Raw genomic sequence first — 27350 nt, 5'->3', positions numbered from 1 at the left:
AGGAGTATTTCCTGGTTTCCGGCTAGCACATGCGATGAAAGCCAGAGTCAATAATTACGGAGAACTGAAAACCTAAGTGGGTTAGGTTTGCAGTTCTGCTTATCATCGAAAGAAGAAAAGATTTCCCGTTCAGTGAGCTTCACCATTCTTGTGGTGAAGTTGTCGTCAATGAATCATCTTTTGATGATCTTCACTGGATGTTAGATTGAAAAGTTTAAGGCAGATTCCTGCTGGTTAATTCATAATTTGAAGAGCCAATTTCTACCAAATTTAACGAACAACATCCACTTTACAAACGAACTTTTAAACGATTTTTTTCAGTCTAAGTCTTATGTTTCCCTACCGTTCGAATTTTTTCAAATTGAATTCCAACCGTTTCAATCCTTCACAACCAGGAAACAGAACAACAACGGCAAGCACAAATCAACATATGAAGAAATTCGGAGTAGTTGTAAGCCACTTGAAGAAATTTTCCCAACCCCTTGTAGGAGGAAGGCTGAAAACATTCGCCCAACTTGGGTGGGCTGCTTTCCAAATCGAATTGTACCGAAGAGGGTGTTCTGCGGAAGGAATGGCAAAACTAAACGAGCATGATTGAGATAAATTTGGTTTTTTGCCTGGTTAGATAAATCATAAACTGAAATATGCTGTACCGATTGGTAGGATTCAAGCTAGGAGAACGAATGAGGGTTCCCGGGAGTCAAATCGAGAAATTCCTGGGAAGGTGTCTTTCGATATGCTTTCGAGGAATTGTGTTTGGTTGCTTCCTTTTGTAAATCATTTCACATACAAACAAACCGCTGCCGAACACTTTTCCTACGATTTGTAGTTTTGATTTTGTTTTGTTGATTTCGGGGGAATATTTCGTTGAGGATTTGTGGAACTCGATAATATCTATTAAATTTTCACTAGAGGAATGGTATTGGTAGATATAAGGTTTTTTTTCTTAGGGAAAACTAATTTAAAAAATTTGTAGAGAATGACAATTTCATGATATTCTTAGCTAATAAATTGTGCAATGTTTATTCAATTTTACGTTTTGTTATGTTTCTTTAAACATAAACATGACTTGTATATTATGACAGCATAAATGTTTTAATATTGACACAATTGCTTTTGTATGTTAATGCTTTCCATAATTAAGAAATTATAAAAATTATAGGGGAAAGTGGGGTATCGTGGGCCATGGGGAAACGTGGGCCATGGGGAAACGTGGGCCACTTTTAATATCTCAGATGTGTGTTGAGATAAAAATCTCAAACCAACTGTCATCGTTGTCGCTTTACGTGAGCATGTATTCCTATACGTTTTTGACTGAAATACGCATCATATGCTTCTTTTATTTATCAAGCTAAAAAAAGTTAGAAAAATTCACTTACATAATTAAAAAAACACCCGCTAATTTCATCGGTGGGGAACCTGAAGTGCATAACAAAAATATTCTCATACGCTTATGATCTTAGTTTTAACATGATCTTTCACGTGGAAAAGGAATTTTTGATGAAACATCAATAAGTCACACAAACGCAACCAATTTGCAAATCATAGCATGTGGGGAATCGTGGGCCACACATCTTAAACCACCTATATTTTTATGTTTTTATACACATTCAGAACTTAAAATGCGTTATAATTAAATGTTAAGTTTTCTTATGCCAAATGACGAAAAATGAAAAATATTTTGGCCATCCTATATAAGGAATTTTGCCAAAACGTTCGCGAGCCAGGTTTTGGAATCAATTCGATCATAAACAGCTCACTTTTTTATTTCATCATCTGAATTTGCGTTAAAATAACGAAATGAGTTATGAAATCACAGTTTAGCGTCAATTCATAAATTTTGCATGTTATTTGTTCAATTTGGATTTAGTGGCCCACGATTCCCCACCATTTTTCAAAATTAAAAAAATATTGCTTTTTTTAAAACAGTCAGGATTAGCGAAAAATAACTTATTAAAATTTTTATAAAAATACCTTATGATACCTTGAAAATGTAGAAAACCATACCATTTTTTGTTTTCATTTTATCTTTTATAATAAAGAAGTTATGGAACAACGAAAAAAAGTGGCCCATAATTCCCCACTCTCCCATACTAATAACTTGATGAATTTGAGATTACCCATGGAGACTTTTTTTCATGTAAATTTTTCAGTTTGAGAAATAAATTTACCATTTTAATGGAAACAACATGTTTTCAAAAATAAGTGTTCACAAAAATGTCATACAATTGGCTTGCCTTATGAGAAATTTAATCGTTTATAACTAAGCATTTCCTATTACTCAGGCTTGCTTCAATATTTAATAAAAATGTCAAGATAACTTCAACTAGGCCCAGCCTGGATGCCCGGGTTTCGTCAAAAAACTGCATAGCTGTTACCCGGATTTTTGAGATTTTTTATTCAAAACTAAGCAAGGAACTAAAATAAGAAAATTCATTTTTTCGAATATTGCTCAAACTTTGGTCAAATTTGCTTGAATGATGCTTGGTTTAAGATTAAAAAATTTGAAATCAAATACGGTTTATTTAAGGGTTTTCAAAAAAATAGCCCGAAATAGTCTGGCAAGAATATTTTATACCACTCTACTGCCACTGGAAGCATAATTGTCACATGTTACATTTTCATATGTGAGGTATTTTGGTGTAAACCGGCTCATTGTGGTAAATATTTTTATAATATTTGATGAACACATGTTTTTGAGAGTGAACTTGATGTTTCTGTCAAATAACAGCAAACAAAAATTTTAAAATAAGTCCTCCAGACACAAAAAAGAAAAAAAAAATCAGAATGAAACATGTGACAAGTATGCTTCCAGCGGCAGTCTAGGTTTTCGACATTTCATTAAAAGACATTATTGTATTCATAAATTGAACCTAATTGCAATTCCACAAACTTTTTGTAATGAAACACAAACTTTGACGCTCAGTGACCTTTACCGGTGTTTTAAGTGATTTTTTTAATTCAAAATTCAATCATTAAATACAAATTTCACACACCAATTAGCTGATAGCCATGTGACAGGTGTTAACTACTCACGATACTCAACAGAAAAATCATGTTCAGGACGCCAAAGTTTCCAAATCAATCATTAAAGCAAAGGCATTAAAATGATGTTCTCCTGAATTATCTTTTAAATTTTAGAAATAGTTTATTAAAATAGTAAGACCTTTAAAAATTTTTTTTTCTGAAATACTAAGAATCTTATTTTTTTCAACTTCATATTTTGTATTATTTTAAAACCAAACAATATCATGCAATTTTTGCGGGAATCCTGCCAAAATCCAGTTATATTCAATTTAAAGAAAAAAATTAAATTTAAATTAAAAAATAGAAAATTGTTAATAAGCGTTCAAATCATCTTACAATTCCAAGTGTTTACAGTTTATTTTGTTAAAAACAACTTCAAAGAAATAATTGATGCAATAATTATTAATGATGTGAACTACATTTGAGTTTTAAGTATGGATTAAACTAAAATAGTGAAAAAATTCTGGCAAAAGCTGAGTTTTTTTTCTCGGTGTTTAGGCAACCGAACCAGGCCGGGTAATTCTCCAATTTTTCTTTTAAAATCCGACTTAGGCCGGCTTAAACCCGGCAACCTGGAATGCTTACTTTAAAGGATCCAATACAGACCCCGTTCGTTTTTGGCAACTGTAAATTCAGGCTACATTTGATTTTGGCAATATCCGATTTGGCACAAGTGAACGGTTTCTTGGAAAAAAAAATTACCTTGAGGTTTTTCTTATAGTTACACCATAAATACGTTTATACGTTCAAAAATGTAGACAGAATATAACGACAAAAACAAAAGTTTAAAAAACAAAGTACTCAAAATGACAAGAATGGTGAAAATTTCATGAAGTTGAAAAACAAATATAAACAAAAGACAAAAAATGACACAAAAAATAACTAAAAAATTATGGAGAACCAAAGTTGCAAGTTTTAAGATAATCGTTAGAAATTTATACTCACCGCAATGAGTATCAATTAGCAGCACAATGAATTTCGTTGTGACGCTCAAAGCTTTCGATGTCAAACAAAATTCGCTGAACATCACATCAAGAAAAAAATCACAAACCCAGAATCCCATGAGAGAAATCTTCAGCTAAATTCTCCACTTTTTCCCCAACTATTTTTAAACGACAATTTTATTTGTAACGAATCTATGGAATATTTAAATGTATCATATAATGTGATTAGCTTTTCACACTAGCGGCACGCCAAGTTGAACGACTTCAAACGCTTCGATTAATAAAAATACGAAAGCGCTCCAATGATAGGAGTTTATGGAATATCCATAATAACGAAAGTGTTAAAGCTCTTGGGACCTATGTTTCAAAAAAGTGTCTATGTACACAAAACACTACCTTACAAATTTTGTGAACAACACTTTAGTTTTAAAATATTATTTGCAAATACGACGCTTTGGTACTAAACAATTTATAACATAATTTCATAGTCAAGACAACTAAAACGAAAAAAATATAATATTTAGCCGTTAGCGCTGTGTTGGTTTTCAAAGATTAAAAGCAAAAACATAATATGGGATTAGAAGCAATACTTCAAATCGATTTTTTGGCTTTTTGAAATCAATAATATATAAACATAGAACACATTAAATGAAAAATCGATATTTGATTTAACTCTCAAGGGCTGAGATTTTGACAATCAGGAAAGATCAAAACTCAGAATTTTTAATTGTTTTTTTTTTTTGCATTTTCTCGGCTGTTGACATTCAAAAAAGTAACATATATTGAACTGTATTATGATCATAATCATCAAATCTCATGAGGTCTCTTCTTCAGAGTGTAGGATATCTAAATTTGGAAATATTAATGAAGATCGTGTATTCCCAAAAATATGCATCCATACATTCAGAATTAAAACCTACTTTTTTATATCAGCTAAATGTAAAATTTAATGAAAGCAGCCGTGATTTCCTAGATAAGCCGTCTTTTGTTTCAACTTCTTTCAATTCTTTTTTCAAACGATCTTTTTTAAACGTTTTTGATCCTTGACATTCCTTCTCTTTTCCAAAATACTCATTGGTGGTGCAGTTTTCTGCAGAATTTTTGACAAGAATACTTAGAGACTGTAAAAGATCCGGAACAACCGTAGAGAAAACCTATTTCCGAAACAAATCTTAACATTCCCGATTTCACAAAGACCACTTCAAAATGATATACTAGGTTGTGAATGATCAATGTACAGTCTAAACGAATTTTTTAAAGGGCATTTTTAAAGGTATACAAAAATCGTTTAAAAAAGTCCAGTTATGATTATTAAAGAACAATTCATTTATGGTGCATGTGTCTAAGAAGCTCATACGATCATAATAAAGAAATTAGTAGTAAGGCATTTTAACAACAGAAGCGATTTTTCAATTACTCCAAATGGCAGTACAAAAATATTTGATCTATCTTAACATTCAATTGCACATTATTATTTCTGTCATATTCATTTTTTCTATTAAGAATTCTATCTTAAGACTTAAGAATTCTAATCTTCTAGAACCGCTCTTAATAGAATAAGTGAATTTGTCGGACATTAGATAGGCTAGTATGAATCATATCCTGCTTTTTGGTGCAACGATCATGTTTTCTATTTCAGATATTTCCAACAGGGAATTTCAAACATCACGTGTGTCGAGATAATATTTGTAAAAGATTTGTAAGCCGGAGCAAATAAAACCGACTTTCGTTCTCTTGGAAAAAAAAACTTTAAAATGCATAAAAAATCTTTAAAATGTCTTTTTTAAATTGAAATAAAAAGTTTAACCATTTTGATACCAGCTTCAAACCGCCGCTTCCATTTGAAAGGGATAGTATTGATATTTCTTTATTACATTTGATTTGGTTGATAAATGCTTTTCACATGTTGTCGATTCCAGCCGGTTGCATACGTTGGGATGCCTTGCGTTTTTAGTGGAATGGTTTTTTCGTTGGTTAAAATCTATTTTTTTTAATTTTAAATGCTATAAATCTGTTTCTTTACTCAATAATTTGTTTGGAAGATTAAGAAACTATTTTCTTCATTAATATTAAAACTCTGCATAGCTATTTAAGAAATTCAACTTCGATTTTTAGGTTGCCCCTACAAGTAGAAACAAAGCATAGCTCGAATGCTAAAAATAACATCATGAAACATTTTTTTGCAAAATTGACAAATCACTTTCGGTAATTCAAAGATACTAAATTTGTAAAATTAGACTCATTGGGTCCTGAACATTTTAATGCTGAATTTTGGTGTTGCCCAGCTTAGGTGTTTTTGCGGTACAAAATGTGTTAATATTTATAATAATCAAATATTTAGTTATTCAGATTTTGATCATTTTGTTTCTAGTTTCTTGTAATGTCCAGGAGATTTGAGAGTTTTTTTCTGGCAAGCACATAAAGTCATTGGGGTTTTTTTTTTTGAAGAATTTTTAGCTTGGGCATTTCAATGCAAAAACTTTGCATCAACGTCTGAATACGAGCTAGACTTATCACATCAGAATAACATATTTCAGTGCTAAGTTTGGTCATTAATACCTTTTGCTCATCCTATAAAATCTTCATTAACCTAAGATATAAATATTATAAACAAATTCTTACAAGTCATGATAATACATTCTTCAGAAAGATGTTTTGAAATGAAAACTTTCATTCACAATCAACGTTAACGTTTTACAATGAGATTCAAAAAGGAAAAACTACACTCGATAAAATCTCAATCTAATGAGACTTCACAACCTTGTTTAAGGCAGAAATAAAATTAACAAATTCTTATCATTAACCTGATTAAACTGAACTTTTAACTGTATGTTCTCTATAAAAATGTTTAAAAAATGTATAACTGTCCTTTAACATTCATCAGGTGTAACTGACAGTATTTTAAAAAGTTGTGGTATGTTCAGCTTTTTCTGAACTAGAGAACTTGTTTCATTGTTCAAAAGTTTGCACAAATATTATTCCAAGGCATCACTGCCCTCAAATAAGTAGTTTGTCTGCTTGTGACTATCAGGCTGAGAAGGCGTCGACATTCAAGACAAGAACCGTTTGTGATGCTTACGATGAGATTACCTAACATCACACTGAGATTCAAAGTGGGAAAATCTCACTCAAAAAATCTCAATCTCATGAGATTTCGCAACCTTGTAAAGAATAACAAAAATAGCAAGTATGACTATAAAATCTAACATTATAAACAAATCAAGAAAAGTGCCAAATATGTCAAACACACGATAATAAATAGCATAAATTGACTAAAAATGATAAAAATTTCATTAAAAGTAAGATTAATGCAAAAACTACCTTTTTTGTTGAAATATGTGGAAACAAATGAGAAAAAAACCGTTAGGCGGGGTCTGTATTTCAATTTTCGGCAAAAAAAAATTTTCGGAGCTATAAACTCAATACTAACCCGCGTATGGATTTTTTTTTTTAATAACCGTAAAGCGGGATTACTTTGACCAACAATACATTTTTGCACATAACCATCAATAACTCAGCCTATAGTTTGAGTTTTTGAAAACTGTTTTCTACGATTAAAAGCCTATTAACTGAGTATCAAATAGGCGAAATTTGGTTTGTATTTGGATATATTTCTGTTTGTAGAATCTTAATTTCAAAATCCTAAAGTATCTATTTTTTCTAAGGCTCGCCAATAAACAGCTCTCTTGATGAAACCAAAAAGCATTTAGAAGCAAACGGGTTGTTGAATGTGAAAGAACTACTTTTTTTCTTTGTAAATGAGCAGATATAACATGATGGTTTGTCTTCAACTAGGTTGTTCCGTACTGTTTTGGCCGGATTTGGCATCTTGTCATTATGGTAAAAAGGCCATGGAGTGGTACGCCGCCAACAACATGCAGGTGGTTCCCAAGGACAAGAACCCTCCCAACACGCCAGAGCTCCGCCCAATTGAGAAATACTGGGCTATTGTCAAGCGGAACCTAAAGAAGACCAAAAAAACTGCTAAGAACGAGCAGAAGTTCAAGGCAAAGTGGCTTTCTGCGGCGAAGAAGGTGAACAAGGTGGCTGTACAAAATCTGATGGCAGGGGTTAAGCGTGAGGCCCGGCAATTCGGATTTGGAAAAACGGAAGCCTAACTGAAAATTTTTCCTGAATTTTTTACTACTCAAATTTGGAAAACAAATTTAATTTGATTTTTTAAATCAACGATTTCACCGATTTACACGCGTTTTCCCTTGACCAAATTTTGATCGTATCACCCTTTAAACTAGATCTCTTAAAAGACATATGAAGTTTCATTGAGATCCGATATATGTGTTCGTTTTTTTTTTATTTGTAGTAGACTAGACCATTGAATCAGTGATGAGTCTTCACTTGATGCAATTTGTAAATAAAATTTTATTAATTATACTTTAATAATTTTACAAATGAAAAAAAAAACATCCATTGCAAGATAACACTTGGAATTGTTCACATGCTTTTGATTTTTTTCTGAATATGGTAAGTATTTGCCAAGAGAATGAGTTTATTCAGGATCTGAATCCATTCGCTCAAAAATGAATACTCACCTCGAACCACCGAACGGCTGGCTGGAAGCATCATTTGGGCCAAATTTAATTCCATCATGTCACTGAGTGTCTCCATCGCTTAGAGAGTCTACTGACTGACCGATTCCGGCCGGCCGGCCAAGTTTGGGCAAGTCGTGTAGCACGTTATACAAACTGTCTGTTATTGGACAAATTATGTGCCCGACCAGCCAAGCCAGTAGAAGCTGGTAGTGGATTGAGGTTTTCCCGACTCCCGATGGTGAATGGGAGGGGCACGCGAGTTCAAAATCAAGAGGACGGCGCGGGGAAACATTCGTCGGTTGATTCCATCCGCTAGGAAGCACTGGAGCCAGGTGACAAGTACAATGTCGTTGCTCCATTTTGTGTGATCCACCTCTCCCCAAAAAACCCGGGAAGGCTTTCGATAGACACTGAAACCGGAGCAGTCGGCGAGGTTTTGTGGGAACCTGGGCTAGATGTGTCACTTTTACATTCATTTTAATACAACCATGTACACATCCTGTCCGGGCTAGTATCTGGCTGGAAGGATTGCCGGCGGCTGGAAGCGTTTTGGGGCATGTTCTGGAATCCTCCGGCTCAGAGAGTTCGTAGAACTGGAGTTCGGTCGGAATTGAAGTGGGACAAGATTTACCATCGTCGTTGTCTGGCTCCGGTGTGCAGAGGTTGGTTTTGAACACACACATACTCACCAAACTGGCAGCTTTGGTAGCAACATCATCATCAACATCCGCAGGACCAGCAACATCATCAACTTCAACAACAACAAGCTTCCAGATCCCTGAGCCTGGCCCGAGCTTCTGGATCCTGGCTGATGTCGGGTGACATGACAGAAGTGATTTTCGGCCCCGGTTCACAAAACCCAAACTATTCCTCTCAACTGGATACATGTGTGCCAAGCCAAGCCAAGCCAGGCCTGGAAATGCGGTGGCCAGTGGTGGTTTTTTGAATTTGGTATCAGCACACAAATCGACGGAATTTGCTGTTCGCTTTTTCCTGGAAAACGTATGGTAGGTTCTGAGCTGGTAGAGTTTGAGGTTTTCCCTCATTCTCTTTCGGAGGTATTATAATTTTGAATCTTCAGGTGCAGGTTACCTTATGCAATGTGAGGAGGCTTATTCAGTCGGATGCTTCGTTCTAACTTTTATGAACTCTGCCGTCAACAATTTAAAAACTTAGCAGGTTTTAACAAACACGAATAGACTAAAATCGATTTTTCTTTAAACCTATCTGTAAGTAAGTCAGTGAATTTCTTGATTATTATTATTTTCGAGATCTCTCAGAAACATTTTTGAAGATCAATCGCCATTCATATTCAGTAAACGTTGATTATTTCATATTTTACTCAGTCTTCAGTCAACAGGCATTTCGTATTGTTTTTTTTAAGATTTAGTGAATTGAGTTGTTCAAAAAACGGAATACGAGAATAAATGAAGCCATCAATCGTGCATCCAACTCATATGCGGGAGTGCGTATTTGTTCTTCGTCCTTCAATGACAAGGATCCAGCTATGGGGAAAACAGACGAACAATTGGAAGAAAGCAACATCTCCCTCATCCAGGAAACCTAAACGACGCAAAATGTTTTACCGTGAAATTATGATTTTGGCGAATAACTCATTCGAGATACAGAGATACAACAACACATCCACAGCCCACAACACAGAACTCACAACTCCTAGCTCGTTACGAAGCAATTTTCCCGTATCGCAATTTATCGATACAGGAAGAAAGTTTTCTCGAGCGAGTGGAATTCTTGTTGGGAAGCTTATTTATTTCCCGATATGATTAATTGCATTTATATTACTATTCCGAATTGCTTCAGCAGCCCCCCTCTGAATGTGAGTGAGTGGGCAAGTAGGAATACACATCAGCGCACCACAAGGGCCAACCGGAAATCCACTACTTGTATGGGGCCAATCCTAGGGCTCCCCAAGAAGGAAAAGCTAGACCAGGGAAAGTTTTACATTCCCCATCCATTTTTCCCAGATCCGCAAACCGTTCCGCCAAATAACAATGGCGGAAAATCTTCCTTTTGCAAATGTCAGCCCCGGACTTGGTTCTAGCATTTCCATCTAAAGTGAAACTGAACCACAAACAACGTTATTCAGATTATTGTCGGTAATGAGATTTTAATAAGTTATACGATCCGTCATGCTGGCTTTCTTGGTGGATTTTTTCTCTATTTGTTTTCTTTCGATTTCTTCGTCTCAGTCGTTCTTTGTTTTCCGGAACCAATTCCGAAGAGATACAAACAAGCTAAGGAAAAGCTCAGATCTTGGAATGACTGTTTCCTAACTGATATTTTTTCTCTCAAGAATTGTTTTCGATGGTTTCGAAAGGACACAAGCCAAGTACAAGCACCCCATCGTGAATGGGGAGAGAACCACTTGATTATTTATTCGACAAATTAGTCAGCGTAATTAAGCGCAATGATCGTAGTTTATTCTTAGCCAAGTGGGAGGGAGAAGCCCTCAGAAATTAGCTTTCCGAAATACTTATTCATAATTCCAAAGTGGAAATGAGATTGGGAGTTTTCCCTTGAGATAAGAGTTATCTCTAATACTTCAGAAATCGTCAAAAATAACAAAAATGACAAAAACGACAAAAATAAAAAAAAATACAAAAATAAAAAAAATTACAAAAATTTCAAAAATAACAAAAATAAGAAAAATGACAAAAATTCCAAAAATTAAAAAATTACAAAAATTACAAAAATTACAAAAATTACAAAAATTACAAAAATTACAAAAATTACAAAAATTACAAAAATTACAAAAATTACAAAAATTACAAAAATTACAAAAATTACAAAAATTACAAAAATTACAAAAATGACAAAAATTACAAAAATTACAAAAATTACAAAAATTACAAAAATTACAAAAATTACAAAAATTACAAAAATTACAAAAATTACAAAAATTACAAAAATTACAAAAATTACAAAAATTACAAAAATTACAAAAAATACAAAAATTACAAAAATTACAAAAATTACAAAAATTACAAAAATTACAAAAATTACAAAAATTACAAAAATTACAAAAATTACAAAAATTACAAAAATTACAAAAATTACAAAAATTACAAAAATTACAAAAATTACAAAAATTACAAAAATTACAAAAATTACAAAAATTACAAAAATTACAAAAATTACAAAAATTACAAAAATTACAAAAATTACAAAAATTACAAAAATTACAAAAATAACAAAAATTACAAAAATTACAAAAATTACAAAAATTACAAAAATTACAAAAATTACAAAAATTACAAAAATTACAAAAATTACAAAAATTACAAAAATTACAAAAATTACAAAAATTACAAAAATTACAGAAATTACAAAAATTACAAAAATTACAAAAATTACAAAAATTACAAAAATTACAAAAATTACAAAAATTACAAAAATTACAAAAATTACAAAAATTACAAAAATTACAAAAATTACAAAAATTACAAAAATTACAAAAATTATAAAAATTACAAAAATTACAAAAATTACAAAAATTACAAAAATTACAAAAATTACAAAAATTACAAAAATTACAAAAATTACAAAAATTACAAAAATTACAAAAATTACAAAAATTACAAAAATTACAAAAATTACAAAAATTACAAAAATTACAAAAATTACAAAAATTACAAAAATTACAAAAATTACAAAAATTACAAAAATTAAAAAAATTACAAAAATTGCAAAAATTACAAAAAATAAAAACAATTACAAAAATTACAAAAATTACAAAAATTACAAAAATTACAAAAATTACAAAAATTACAAAAATTACAAAAATTACAAAAATTACAAAAATTACAAAAATTACAAAAATTACAAAAATTACAAAAATTACAAAAATTACAAAAATTACAAAAATTACAAAAATTACAAAAATTACAAAAATTACAAAAATTACAAAAATTACAAAAATTACAAAAATTACAAAAATTACAAAAATTACAAAAATTACAAAAATTACAAAAATTACAAAAATTACAAAAATTACAAAAATTACAAAAATTACAAAAATTACAATAATTACATAAATTAAAGAAGTAACAAAAATAACAAAAATATCAAAAATGACAAAAATGACAAAAATGACAAAAATGACAAAAATGACAAAAATGACAAAAATGACAAAAATGACAAAAATGACAAAAATGACAAAAATGACAAAAATGACAAAAATGACAAAAATGACAAAAATGACAAAAATGACAAAAATGACAAAAATGACAAAAATGTCAAAAATGACAAAGATGACAAAAATGACAAAAATGACAAAAATGACAAAAATGACAAAAATGACAAAAATGACAAAAATGACAAAAATGACAAAAATGACAAAAATTACAAAAGTTACAAAAATTACAAAAATTACAAAAATTACAAAAATTAAAAAAATTACAAAAAATACAAAAATTACAAAATTACAAAAATGACAAAAATTACAAAAATTACAAAAATTACAAAAAATACAAAAATGACAAAAATGACAAAAATTACAAAAATTACAGAAAAACAAAATTTCCAAAATTGAAATAAAAATAACAAAAATTACAAAAATTGCAAAAATGACATAAATTTAAAAATTACAAAAATGATTTAAAATTACAAAAATGACTTAAAATTACAAAAATGACAAAAATTACAAAAATTACAAAAATTACAAAAATTACAAAAATTACACAAATTACAAAAATTACAAAAATTACAAAAAATTTCGAATTTAACTTCAAATATGAAAATTACAAGAACAATTTTAATTTCAAAATTGACAAAACCAAAAGCAGAAGCAAAATTGTTACACAATTTTTAAAATTGCACTTTTTCAATGAGAAAATCAGTGATAATCATGCCAAAAATAATCTTCATTTGTATTTTAAAATTATTATTATTTTTTTTTATAATTCCTTTATTTGAAACGGCTCATGCCTTTAGGCTTTAAGGAGCCAAACTCGTTTTGTATTTTTACAATTGGTATGCTTAGCTTAACACTTGTTTAGAAGACAAAGAAGGATAGAAAGGGAAATATGAAGAAGAGAAAAAAAAAGAATTATAGACGAAGATCAATAGCTTTTAGGAAAAGATATATTTCGAACATATAGTCCAAGTCCATCACAGCTAACACATCCCTTACTGGAACTTCAGGTGGTTTTCCTCGGGCCCAAAGTTTTAAATTATTCTGAAACCATGAAAAAGTTGTTTGAAAACACGGTTTAAAAAGTTTTAAATGTAACGTGAATAAAAAAAACTGCTTAAAAGTTTTAGGATCGTTTAATAAATAATTAAAAAATTATTCAAATAAGACATTGAAGTATTTCAAAATGAATTCAAAAAAGAGAAAAATAATCACCGTTATTTTATTTTCAAATAACTTATAACTTCCCTCTTCTGGCAGCGCTGGTTTTTGATCGACCGTCTTGTTTTATTGTCCCGCAGTTTTATTGAAATATTTACTAGAAATACGTATTTTTTAATCTGTGATGAGTTTAAGTGGCGTTATTTAGTGTTCAGTGTGCAAAACCGTACTATGATTTTCTACTTTAAATTGTCCTAAATGTGTTAAAATTGAGTTTTCCTTTGTGCCGTAACACGTAAAAAAAAAAAAACATACCCCAAGCATTCGTGTAGTGAGCTGTGTATTGAAAGTCACTCCTCTAGGTTGGTGAGTAAAGTGAACTTTCTTTCTTATTACTTTTCACAACTAACATTCTCAAGAGTATATTGCACAGCAACAAATCGTTGACCAAGCATATATCTCAACCGTATCTGCATGCGTCCACCGTTTGTCGGTCTATCTGAGTAAAAAAACTGCCGCTGTTCAACTTCTTGTGGTTCTATCATTTGCTCAGCTGTTAGTAAATCTCGTCGCTGAGCGGTGTAGTATTTGGCCAACCTCGGGGCACTTGCAAGTAGTGCGAAAGTGTGTGTCTCTGTTATTAGCGCACTTCAAAGGGTTGTGTTTCTTACACTTGCTAGCTTGTTAGTCAATCTCGATCGCTAGCGGTGAAGATTAGGCAAACGCAGCCAGCGCACATGAGTAGGTACGAAAGTATTGTTGCTTCCGTCAGTAGCACACATTGTTGGAACTAGCGTGTGCTGGTTTTAATGGTGACTCGTCACTTGTATTCTTGATAGTCGTACACAGTGCAACATAAACTTGAAAATTGTTCTTTTTGGAAAGCAATGATTTTTCTTTTGTTTTAAAATTAGATTTTTATTAGATTTTTTTTTTTGTGCGTTTAATATTATGTAATCAATTTTTTTTTTTTTATTTCAAGCGCTTTAAATTACATTATCTTTAATTTCGTACACACACATTATTTAGGTTTGTCTTTGTCCTTAAAATTTAATTTGAGTTGCGATTTTGACATTGAACCCTTTTAAATAACGCTTTTAATTAAATAGTTCTCATCTCCGTACATACATATAATTTAAGATAGCTTAGGGTTTTTTTAATTAAATTTTTGTTCCTCTTTTCATAACAGTCTTTCCATTTTAATATTTATTGTGTTGTTTTCTTAAATAATCCTAGTTTTAGTTGTGCATTTATTAAAAATAAATTTATAAGTCTCTTATTTCTTAATTTTAATAATTTCTAGCTTTAGTTGTGCGTTTCATCAAACGAGTTAGTTCCTTTTAGCTTTTAATCGTTGTATTATGGCGATGGCGAACATGGAATGTGATGACGAAGTTATCTGTATAGAGTGTAATAATACTGAAAATAATCTTGATAAAATACTTACTTGTGCATATTGTTTCAAGAGCGTTCATCTTCGGTGCAAAAATTTGATTGGCAGTGCAGCTCGCAAAATGAAAGCGCAGCAATACTTTTGCGATGCCAACTGTGCATGTATTTACGCCAAAATAATAAGTTTACGGAAAGATCATGAAACTATTATCGAAAATATCCATACTAAAATTGAAACGACCGTTTATAATGTGGTTTCACATGAATTGACCTCAATCAAAACAGATATGAGATCAGTTACTACTGCGATAGAGGCTTCGCAGGAATTTTTGTCCACGAAATTCGATGAAATTCAGACTGATTTCAAAGACATAAAACTCCGAAACGATGCTCTTGAAAAAGAAGTAACTGACCTCAAATCTAAGCATTCAAATCTTTCTAATCAGGTCCTTAAATTAGAAGTAAACCTCGACCGATTTAACCGGGAAGCTGTTTCTAAAAACCTCATGATCTTCGGAATGCCATACAAAAATGGAGAAAATACACAAGAACTTGTACGCAAAACATGTGGCACTTTTGGCTACGAGCTTAAAACTGAGTCCATTTTAAACGCTGTTAGGTTAATATCCTCGAACAAACCCAATGAAAAGTGTCCACCGATCAAAGTTTTATTAAAAGATACAGTCATAAAAGAAGAAATTTTTAGTAAAAAAAAAATTTTTGGGAAACTTGCCTCTTCTTCAATAGATCCTTTATTAGTAGTTGATGGTAAAGCGCTTAACGTCACAATAAGGGATGAATTGACGCCCTTATCTATGGAAATTCTAACTGAATTGCGCGAATATCAAGATTTAATTGGAGCCAAATACATCTGGCCCGGAAGAAATTGTGCCATTCTGGTCAAACAAACAGAAAATTCAAAACCTGATATAATTAAAACTAAACTCGAAATGAATCGTTATATGAGCATGCATGTCACTCAGCAAGGAAATAACACATCTACGATTCCAAATGAAAGTCCTTCACCCAAACGAAAAAGGAACAATGCTGATCCACGATCAAAATAAGATCTTAAATCTACAACTGTTTGAAACTTTTATATATTTTATTCAATGGATAGTTTAATTAATAGATACCACGAAAATGTAGAAGATTTTAATTTAAGTAGTTTTAATAATGATTCAAGATCCTTTAGAATTTTGCAATGGAATGTACGTAGTATGAATAATTTAGATAAATTTGATTGCATATTACAAACTATTGATCATTTTAATGTTTGTATCGATGTTATTGTTATTTGTGAAACTTGGCTTGGTAAAGATAACTGTTGTATTTACAACATTCCGGGATATACATCTATTTTCTCTTGTCGTGATCAACCATATGGAGGCCTAGCTATGTATATAAAAACAAATTTGAATTTTAAAACTACTGAAAATATAACTTTTGATGGCTTTCACCGAATAAGTGTCGAAATCTGTACAAGTGGTCAAGTAATTTGTGTTCATGGCGTATATAGACCCCCTGCATTTTCGTTTAACAAGTTTTGTGATCAAATTGAATCTCTTCTAACGTCTGTTGCTGATAATCACTCCTGCTTTATTGTAGGTGATTTAAACGTTCCTGTGAATCTGGTTAATTTGAATACCGTAGCAAAATATAGATCTATCTTAGAATCTTTTGGATACGCTTGTACAAACACATTTCCTACTAGGCCAACAACTCGGAATATTCTAGATCACGTAATATCGAAGCAAATTGACTTAGATCGATTGAAAAATGATACAATCTTTTCTGATGTTAGTGACCATCTACAAATACTCACGTCCTTCAATTTATTAGGTGATAAAAATGTAACAATTCTAAGAAAAGAGATAGTTGACTACGCTAAACTAAACAGCTTATTTGTGAATTATTTAAACAGTATTCAACTACCAGAAAGTGTTGATGAAGGCCTACAAGAAATCACATCAACTTACAATCGCTTTGTGAAAGTTTCTACTCGTACACTTAATAAAAGGGTAAAACTTAAAGGTAATTGCTGTCCGTGGATGACATTTGACCTGTGGACACTCATCAAAATAAAAGATAATTATTTAAAACGATCAAAAAAGCATCCTAATGATAACAATTTGAAAGAGATGTTAATTCATTTAAATAAAAAAGTGAGTGCAAAAAAACAAGAATGTAAAAGGCTCTATTACGAGCGCTTATTAAATAATTCTCCGCATTCTAAGCTCTGGAAAAACATAAATACGCTCTTAGGTAAATCTAAAACGACTTCCTCAATCAACCTTTCAGATAAAAGAGGTGTTATAACCAATAGTACACAGATTTGTGAGAAATTTAACAAACATTTTTCCACAATTGGAAAGAACCTGGCTAAAGAGATTCCAATAGACACTGAAAATGATCATTTGTCTCATATCGCACAGGTAGAAAATACAATCTTCTTACGACCCGCTAATGTAAACGAGGTTCGATTAGTTATTTTTTCACTTAAAAATAAAAAGGGTCATGGACCAGATGGCTTCCCTGTTAATGTCCTAAAAAACAACCATGAAACATTCTCGTACATACTCACACAATATTTTAACCAAATATTAGAGTCAGGAGTTTTCCCGAACTGTCTAAAAATTGCGAAAGTTATCCCTGTTTTTAAGGCTGGCGATTCGCTTGACGTCAATAACTATCGTCCTATCTCGACCTTAAGCGTTTTTAGTAAAGTGTTCGAGAAGCTTCTTGTTAATAGGATTGTAGACTTTCTAAATCAGAACAATATACTCTATAAACTGCAATATGGATTTAGATCAGGCTCGAGCACTCAAATTGCCATCTCAGAATTAGTGGAATCTATCATATGTAAAATAGAGTCAAAAAATGTTGTTGGGGCATTGTTTTTGGATCTCAAAAAAGCTTTCGACACTCTAAATCATGACATATTATTGTCCAAATTGCATAAATACGGGATAAGAGGAACAGCAAATAATATCCTTCGTAGCTACCTAGAAGATCGCAAGAAGTTTGTGGCTATTGAAAATACAAGAAGCGAATTAAGAAATATTGATATCGGTGTACCACAAGGGAGTAATATCGGGCCATTACTTTTCCTCTTATATGTAAATGATTTATGTAACCTTCAACTTAAAGGCACAGCACGTTTATTTGCCGATGATACAGCAATTTTTTATTCAGAAACTTCACCTGATATTATAATTCAGCACATTGAAGACGACCTAAAACTGCTTTCAAAATATTTCAATTCAAACCTACTTTCACTTAATTATACAAAAACCAAATACATGTTGTTTCGTTCTTCACATAAAAAACTGCCTCGTACTAATGACCCAGCTATGAATGGTATTACGATTGAGAGAGTTAGTTGTTTCAAATACTTAGGAATTTACTTAGATGAAACTCTTTCATGGAATCGTCAAATTGAACACCTGGAAAAAAAAATTACTCCTCTTTGCGGTGTTCTTTGGAAACTGAGAAATTTTGTTCCCCAACATGTTCTCTTTAAATTTTATTTTGCGTTTATTCACTCTCATTTGAACTACCTTGTTATGATATGGGGAAGAGCTTCTTTGTCTCACTTACAGAAACTTCAAACGCTCCAGAATAGATGCTTGAAAAACATCTTAAAACTCCCTTTGTTATTCCCTACCTTTCAGCTATACTCTTTAAGAACGCATAACGTTCTTCCAATATCTGAACTCTGTGATTTGCAAACTGTTATATATATCTATGATAATCTACACTCAACTGAAAATATTCAAAACCTCCATTTTACTACGGGGTTGCGAACTCATAACACTCGCCAGTCAGATTTCTTGCAACGAAGCCGATCCTCAACATCATTAGGGCAAAAAAGAATTTCGTTTATTGGACCTACTAAATACAACACCTTACCAACTGATATTAAAAACATAACCAATCGTTCCATGTTCAAAACCAAAGTGATACAGCTTTTGAAAGAAAAATTGAACCATTAAAACAGTCGATCATCAACCAGTCTTTGTTTTGCTTACCTTTTGCATATTTGTAGCGTTAATTTCTAATATTATTATTCTTTAAAAAATTGTAGTTTGTATTTTTATCTTATTAAATTATTGAACATAACTTGATAAAATTAGTAAATATAATTAGTGTAATAGTAAATATAGTATAATGAATCTCTTCAAAGGAAATTATTTTCCATTGAGATTCATATTGTTGTCAATTTAGTTAAATAATACATTTCCTCGCACGACATTAAACAATTTTGTGTTCTCAGCATGATTAAAATTTGCTCGCGTTAACTTTTATTATTCATTGCTGCCAGACATGCTGAGAACAGTAGCGTCCATTACCAGGGGGCTCAATTGAGCCTTTTGGTGTGGGGGAGTGTGGTGGGCCGCTACATTAAAAAAAAAAAAAAAAAAAAACTATAACAAATATTTTTAATTGAAATAAAAGCTGGCTCAAATGTAACTTAGAACCAACACGAATACATTTGTCTCAAGAGTGATTCCTTTATCGCTAAAAACGGATTAAAAAAAATCAAAAAAGACTTTTAAATTTACTCTAAACTAAGATTTCAAAATTTGTTCATCTCGTATCCGACCCAAAAAATTCAGGTTATTCTAATAACAACCTAACAAAATTCGAATAAATTTGGTCAAAACCTAGGAAATACTTATCAAAAATTAAATTTTTTAAATCGTTTTTTAGACTTTCAAATTAAAGTTTCTGATTATTATTTTTTTAACTTGCTAACAAAAATTTCATTTTAGATGCATCGCTTACAACACATTTTGTTTTTTTTTAAAGATTGATTTGAGAATGAGAATAAGAATAAACCTTGGCAAATTCCGGGCTTTTCCAGAGATATCCGGACAACCGGGCCAGACTGGACCTTTTTAAAAATTTAATATCAAATATCCGGGCAAAGCCAGATACAACCGGACAATCTGGCAACCTTATTCGTAAAATATTTTAAAAAAATTGAATATTTATATGAAATTCTCAATGATTCGATACGATTTATGAAATAAAATAAAATTAGTTTATATTTAGGTTTTGAATTTTTAAAAGATACTTGAAAAACTAAAAAAAACTTGCTCATGAATAAACCAAAAATCTCTGCAAAATGCTTCAACGTTCTTCAAAATTACAAAATTAATCAAAAATGAACTTCAAAATAACTGGAATAATGCTCGGAAACAGCTCAATACAGGAGAGTGACTGAACTTTTCACAAAAAACGAATACAATGGAAAAAACAAAGTGGCACAAAAACACCTTTTGACTGAAAATTCAACAAAACTACCACAAAATGCAATCTAAATTGCACAAATAATATTTGCTTAGGTAACCGATTTTTTCAAATATAAAAAACCTCAGATAAAGCTATTTAATCTAAAAAAATATCCACTCAAAAATTGCAGTATAAATAACACAGAATTCGGTAAAAATGATTAAATATTGCACAAAATCCAAACAAAAACGACAAAAGAGACAATTTTTCAAATAAAACTTTTAAACATGGTTGGAACTTACTTAAAAGAATCGATTAGTTCAGACAAAAATTGGAACCAGATTGTTCAAAATGCTTTCATTTTAAAAGTTGTAAATTATAAAATCCTATTTTCGTATAACAACTGCTGAGTTTAGATGAAAAAATAAAATTTCAAAAATATTGTTTTTTTTTCTCCTCTTCCGTAAACCTGTTTGAAAAAAACCCTTCTCAGCAAACCACCTGAGCTGATCCGCTGTCAGGGACACATCCTTAGAAGGACTATCACCGGTAAAATCCTTCCGAAAAAAATTAACGAAAGCAAACAAAAAAAAATTCTTTATGAGGAAGCCTTCAAAACTGTCAAAACCTGATTCTTATTTTTTTTTCCATGAATTTGGAGGGTTGACCGGCACCTGGTTCTCGTATCCAGACACTAACATACCTGAACTTCGGGAGGACTAATTAATTTGTCAATCTTCTTCCTTATCGACCGAACAGTATCGAAAGATGGTGGGTGAGTCGGATTGGTTTTTTTTTCTTGTGGAAAAAACTTTCGAAAGAGATCTTCAAAATGCAAGCGAAAGGTCATCCGTTGCTTTGCTAATTGATATAAATGATGCACGTCTCTTGAACTTCCTCTTATAAAAAAAATTTCTTAGAGAAAGTTGTCCAGGATGTGATTGAAGAATGTAACTTTCTGTACAACTGCATATTTTTTTCCGCAGAGTTTTTTTCTTTCGTAAAATAGAAAAAGAGGGAAACTGAAAAACGCGATGTTTTTTGGGTGTCAAATGTAAGAGGGTTATTTTTTTCATTCCCTCTCGTGTAAGCTGATGATGATTGATTAGTTGGTTTGAATGATCCTTGTCTAATTTTTCTAGCCGAGGACTTTTCCTGACCAGACCAGACCACAGTTATGAGCCTCGTTCTTTCGTAGGGTTATTAATATCTATTTAAAAACTTTTTCACCCGATTGCTCGACCAATTTTGTGGATTAGAATGGATGGGCCATCAATTATCCAATGATCCCTCCCTGTGCCTAATGATGTTATCGTTTCAATTGCAAGTCGATTGAGGGAGAGAATTCCGGATATTTTATTTTGATTAACTCGACTAAAGAATGGAATCTTTTATGATGATACACAAAGTAAATCAATTACGCTCACTTAAAATCGATAGAACAAAATGTGATTGATAAAATTGACCCATTTGCAGCAATTAAAAGTGCTTGAACTTCCACCGTCTTCCCGATGCATGCAAAAGCGAGTCTAGATTGTAGGATCCGAGAGACACCAGAAATCTGGTTACACAAACCGGAAATTTCTCCCCTTCCTTTCCCCTTTCAATTTTCCCAACCCAACCCCTGAACCTGGCCAATCTAAATCATCTCGAGCTTGGAATTCTCAAGAAAAGTCTAGAATAAATCAATTAAATATAGAGAACTTGATCCGTCTTCGGAATGTTTTATGCATGTGCCTAGCAATGCAGAGTCTATTTCCTGGCCAGGCAATGGAAGCCTACAAACGCCCTCCCCCACTTTTAAACTCCTCCCCCCTTCCCTGTCTTCCCCCAGATGGTGGTTAAGATTTCGCCCACAGTCGTCGGTATGCTAAACGCTAGACTCCTGGTCGGTTCTCTAAGTGAGAATTATTTCCAACATACTCCCACAGACACGTTACTCCACACTGCTGTTCGATGCATGTTCTGAATCATCTTAGACAACAAACCGAACCGAACCGAAAGCATCCCACCCACCCACATATCTCATAAACGCCTCAGCACGTGAATGTTGGATGATTATAGGTTTATTGTTAATAAATTATGAAATTATTTATCTATAACTCAGCCTCTTGAGCAAAACACAACGAGGAGCATCTCTCGGCAGAAGAAACGTCCATGGCCATACACGGCCATCGGCTAAGATGAATGAAACAACAAACGCAAGGAAGAGCTTCCAGACATGCATCGTAAGTGAACCTGGATGATATCTTAAGGCTGGGCGGTAGTTTTCCAATCCGGGAAAACTGATTCCAAAACCTGGCCATTTTCTACTGATACTGGTTGCTCAGAAGACACTGGAATCTGGTATGTATCTACACAGTCATCTGCCATTTTACCGGTGTGCCAGGACTGTCTTCCATGTGTTAAGGAATCTTGAGAGAATCTTCTTCCAGTAGATCTGCTAACTACAAGGTCGAGGAATGATTCAAACTTTTCGAAAACTATTCTATTGATGTTCGTGGGAATGGAATCGATTTTGTTGTCAAGTTTCCACGTCTAAAGGAATGGGTGGATAATGGTTTGGAGTTGTTGAGGAGTTGAAGCAATTAAAATGCGGATAAGGAATACAGAAATAGAATGGAATAAATGATCTTATCAGGATTTACTTTATTGTGTCTAAAAAATTTTCTCAATGAATTAAAAGTAAAATAATGAATTTTTATTTATGTCATTCGTGACTTACACTGCCGGCCAAAATTTTGGGATCACCAGCTAAAAAACATGCAAATTTTAATCGTTCTTATCTCAGCCGTCTTAGGACTTATTACAAATCGTCTGATCTTATTTGAAAGATGATGAGCAAAAGCTATTTCGGAGGTTTTTTGCCCAGAAATAATGTTTAAGTTTTGCACCTCAAACTAAACCTTAAGTAAGAACATTTTCAAAAAATCGCACTCAATATTCAAAGCCGATAATCTCGGAATAGGGTACACAGAAAGAAAAATGTAATCTTACATTGCACGTTTTAACATCATCGCCACGAAAAATATGAAAAAGAGTATAACATCTAAAGGCTAAGATGAACTTTACATGTCACCGCATGCGAAATCCAGCGTCAGTTTTGCCAATTCTGTTTTGTTTTCGTTCCTATTGGATTCCCAACGAAGGCGAACTTCATCAATTAACTTGCAATTTCATGTAAATCTTAGCGTTCGCAACGTTCGACCGTATTTGTAGAACCTGCTCGTGTGCTGTTCGCTTCTGTTCGAATCGAGGTGGTGCATGCTGAGTTTTAAAACAAGTAAGTGAGAAATAAAACTTAATATCCTTCTGATTTTTGTAATAATTATATCAAATTGTCAATTTTATTTGATCAGAAAAAATACCACTTGAATTCAACGAAAGCTCGAGTTACCCCAAGTGCATGACAACTTATTTTCCTACCAGCATGTCAATCGCCGTTGACGTCGTCGGGGGAAAAGCACCAAACAATCGTTATTCGTGAAAATTTATTGAATACCAATTTTTCTTGTGTGGATCAAATAAATCTCTTAACGACAAATATCGATGCTTTTCTTATTGGATAAACAACCATACCAAAAAGAATGATTGGAAATGTAGGTTTACATTAAACAAATCAGTTGAAGGCGATGGGAAGTTTACATGAATTAGGCCGTATTGATACATGTAAATACCCGATTCCCTTCTACCCATGCAGTTGCATGTAATGTTACAATGATTTTTCTAACTGTGTAGACCAAATTTCAAAATTTGAGTTGCATTAGAATCCTTATTCTATACTTATCAAAGAATGTACTTTTAATTGATGAAATAGACACTTAAGTTATCGTCCAAAAGTTTGAGATCATTCTTTTAAAAACATGTAAATTTATCTTATTCATATCTTTCTCATCTTATGAAAAAAAAAACCATTCCTAAGCTAGTAATAACGGCGAACGCTAAAGGGTCCCAAGTTGGACAGACATACAGTTGAGTAAAAAAAAGAAGAATGAAATCGAGTGAAGCAGCGCACTCTCATCCAAATATGACAAGCTGACATATTTGATATTTTTGACGAAATTTCCACAGAATTTAGTTCAACTATCAAATTTAAGCTCCACAAAATTTTAAAATGGTGCAATATTTTTTTAAAAAAAGAAACAGCTGTTACCGTTAAACAGAGAAATTTGAGATTGTTTCTCGAAAGTATCACGAAGTATCTTTGACCATTTTTAATCAAAATATTCTAAATTTGATCAAATATCTTTAAAATGTTTGATTCAGTACCGGCTCTAGTTTCATCAAAATCGATTCACGCGATCATAAATGGTGCCGGTGTGAAAATAAGTTTGATTATCATCCAACAGGCGGATTAATTCGATAACGGATGAATTTTTGTTTACAGATATCGTAGAATTAAATTGTGTGAAAATTAAAAAAAAATTGTCAACCGACAGATTAATGGCAGCCTTTTTAAAACACAACTGTTTTTTGAAATTTTATCAAATAATTGTGAGTTATTCTTTAAATTTTCTTTTAAAAGTAATAAGAATAGGCCAAATCAAGGAATATGGCAATACAAGATAAACAAAAAAAATTCAAATTTTTGTCCAGTTCAAACGAGGATCTAGATCATGGGTAGCCAAGATTTTAACCAAAAAAAGCCTTATTTTTAAGCAACCGCGAAGCAAAGAAAACGAGTTTCGTTATGTGAATTTAACATCATAGATTACCGGTGAGCTGTTTATGAAAGATAATAAAAATGATTGCTTACATTCGGGGATCTTAAACAGACAAAACCTTTGTGGCACGCTTGCCCTATGAGTTTTGACTCCTAATGACTCCCGAATATATGCCATCCTTTTTTTTTTCAATGTTCATCAACTGTCCACCTTTGGATACATGATGTGAAATTTTCGTTAAGAAATTCGTTTTAGGCTGCCCGTTGGCTTCAAAATAAGGCTATTTTAGTAAAAATCTTGGCACCCATGATCTTGAATGATTTTTTTATAATAACCAAAACAGAATCTCGATAAAACTTACTAAATTTGAATTTTAAATATATTGTTCGAATTATTTTTGGTTATTGACCAAACAAGATGCATTTAATATTATAATAATAACAATACCAAAAATTCACAATGCATAAGAAAATTGATTTCTTAAACAATTTTCGTGCTTATCGCCATGACACAAACTTGAAAAAAATAACTGTTTAGATTAAACATTAATCAGAATCAAAATTTCAAATCAATCGTTTTTCCGGCAAGTCAATCATGAATTACTAAAAATGATTTTTCAAACTCTGAATTAGACATGTAATTAAAAATTAATATCAAGGAATCTCGTTAACAATTTTGAAAACAGTATTTTCAAAACACCAGAAAATTAATAAAAATTCATTTCCGAAATTTAATCCATCTATTCAACTAAGGAGAATTTATTAAAAACACACAGTTGATGGTTGAATTTAATTTGATTAAATGAAGAACATATTTAGTTTTGATTTGAGATTGCCAGTGTTCAAAGTTAAAGATAAATTCATTTTTAAATTCTTGCAGTTATCAAAATAAAAGGCTGAAAAACCCATTTTTGACATTCGCAACATATCATATCATCAGTGATTTTTTTTTTCAATTTTTTTCGAATATTTTTCCTGTAAAGGGGAATGTGGCATGTTTCATATTTTTAAAATCATTAATGGACTCCTTTGAACGTAAAACATGCTTGCAGAAATTTATTAGACCACTTTAAATTTGATTAAAAAATCGATTTCGATTCAACGAGTTTTCTTGATCATAAAGCATACAAAACACCTTCAGAATATTTGCAAATGCTAGTTTATCAATTTGAGCTTGCTTTTTAAAGTTTTCTATCAAAAACATTTATAATCGAAAAAAGAACTAGATAATGGTGCATACATTAAGGGACAAAAATTAAAATAATTGCTAAACAGTTTGAGCTACAAAATACGAATGAAATTTTACCTTCACACATTCCACAAGGCCCTCCCTCTATTTCCATTTTCGTTTTTTCTTCAAAGTAAACCATTTGATAGAGTTCCTATCTATTTGTCCCACACGGGCTTACTCTTGGAAAATGTCGTTATTTTTTTATTTCAAAATTTTATCACTACTTATTTACTTAATGATCCCGCGCCGATCCTCCGGTGCATAGGGCCGTGGTAAAAGACCTCCACTGTTGACGATCCGGAGCCAGCGTCTTCACCTGGTCCCAGTCAAGATTCTCGTCGACAGTTCGGATTTCAGCGGCTAGGCTTCGCCGCCACGAGTTTCTGGGTCTGCCTCTTCTTCGATGTCCTTCTGGATTCCAGTCTAGCGCCTCTCTGCAAATCTCGTTTTCATCTTTTCGCAGCGTGTGCCCGATCCATCTCCACTTACGTTCCCGAATCTCGATTTCTAGCGCCCTTTGATGACACCGGCGATGTAGTTCCTCATTCGAGATCCAGTTGCCAGGCCACCAAGCGCGGATGATATTCCGCAGGCAGCGGTTTACAAATACTTGCAGTTTTCGCGTCGTTACCGCATATGTGCACCAAGTTTCGCACCCGTACAGCAATACGGATTTGACGTTTGAGTTGTAGATTCGGATTTTTGTTCGTAGAGAGATCTGGCGTGACCGCCAGATGTTTCGGAGACTCGCAAACGCAAATCGGGCCTTTCTGATCCGGGTTTCGATGTCTTTTCTGGTACCACCATCAGGCGTTATCTGGCTATCAAGATACTGGAAGCACTCCACTTTCTCAACTTGTTGCCCAGCTACCATGAAACTGGAGGGAGTTCCTGTGTTGATCTCCATCGACTTGGTCTTTCCGACATTGACTTTGAGACCTGCTGCCTTGGAACTTTCGGTGAGGTCGTCGAGTTTGCTCTGCATGTCTTG

The 27350-nt window shown here is 32.4% G+C and overlaps 1 protein-coding gene across 3 annotated transcripts in view; it reads left to right on the top strand.

The window, feature by feature from the left end:
• Window positions 1-27350, top strand: part of LOC129750611 (RNA-binding protein Musashi homolog Rbp6-like) — a 1283036-nt gene that overhangs the window by 748073 nt on the left and 507613 nt on the right. The window lies entirely within an intron of this gene.

Source organism: Uranotaenia lowii, chromosome 3, assembly GCF_029784155.1.
Source record: "Uranotaenia lowii strain MFRU-FL chromosome 3, ASM2978415v1, whole genome shotgun sequence".
In the NCBI taxonomy this organism is placed as follows: Eukaryota; Metazoa; Arthropoda; class Insecta; order Diptera; family Culicidae; genus Uranotaenia; species Uranotaenia lowii.
The sequence above is the reverse complement of the archived record's forward strand: the minus strand, read 5'-3'. Positions and strand labels throughout refer to the sequence as shown.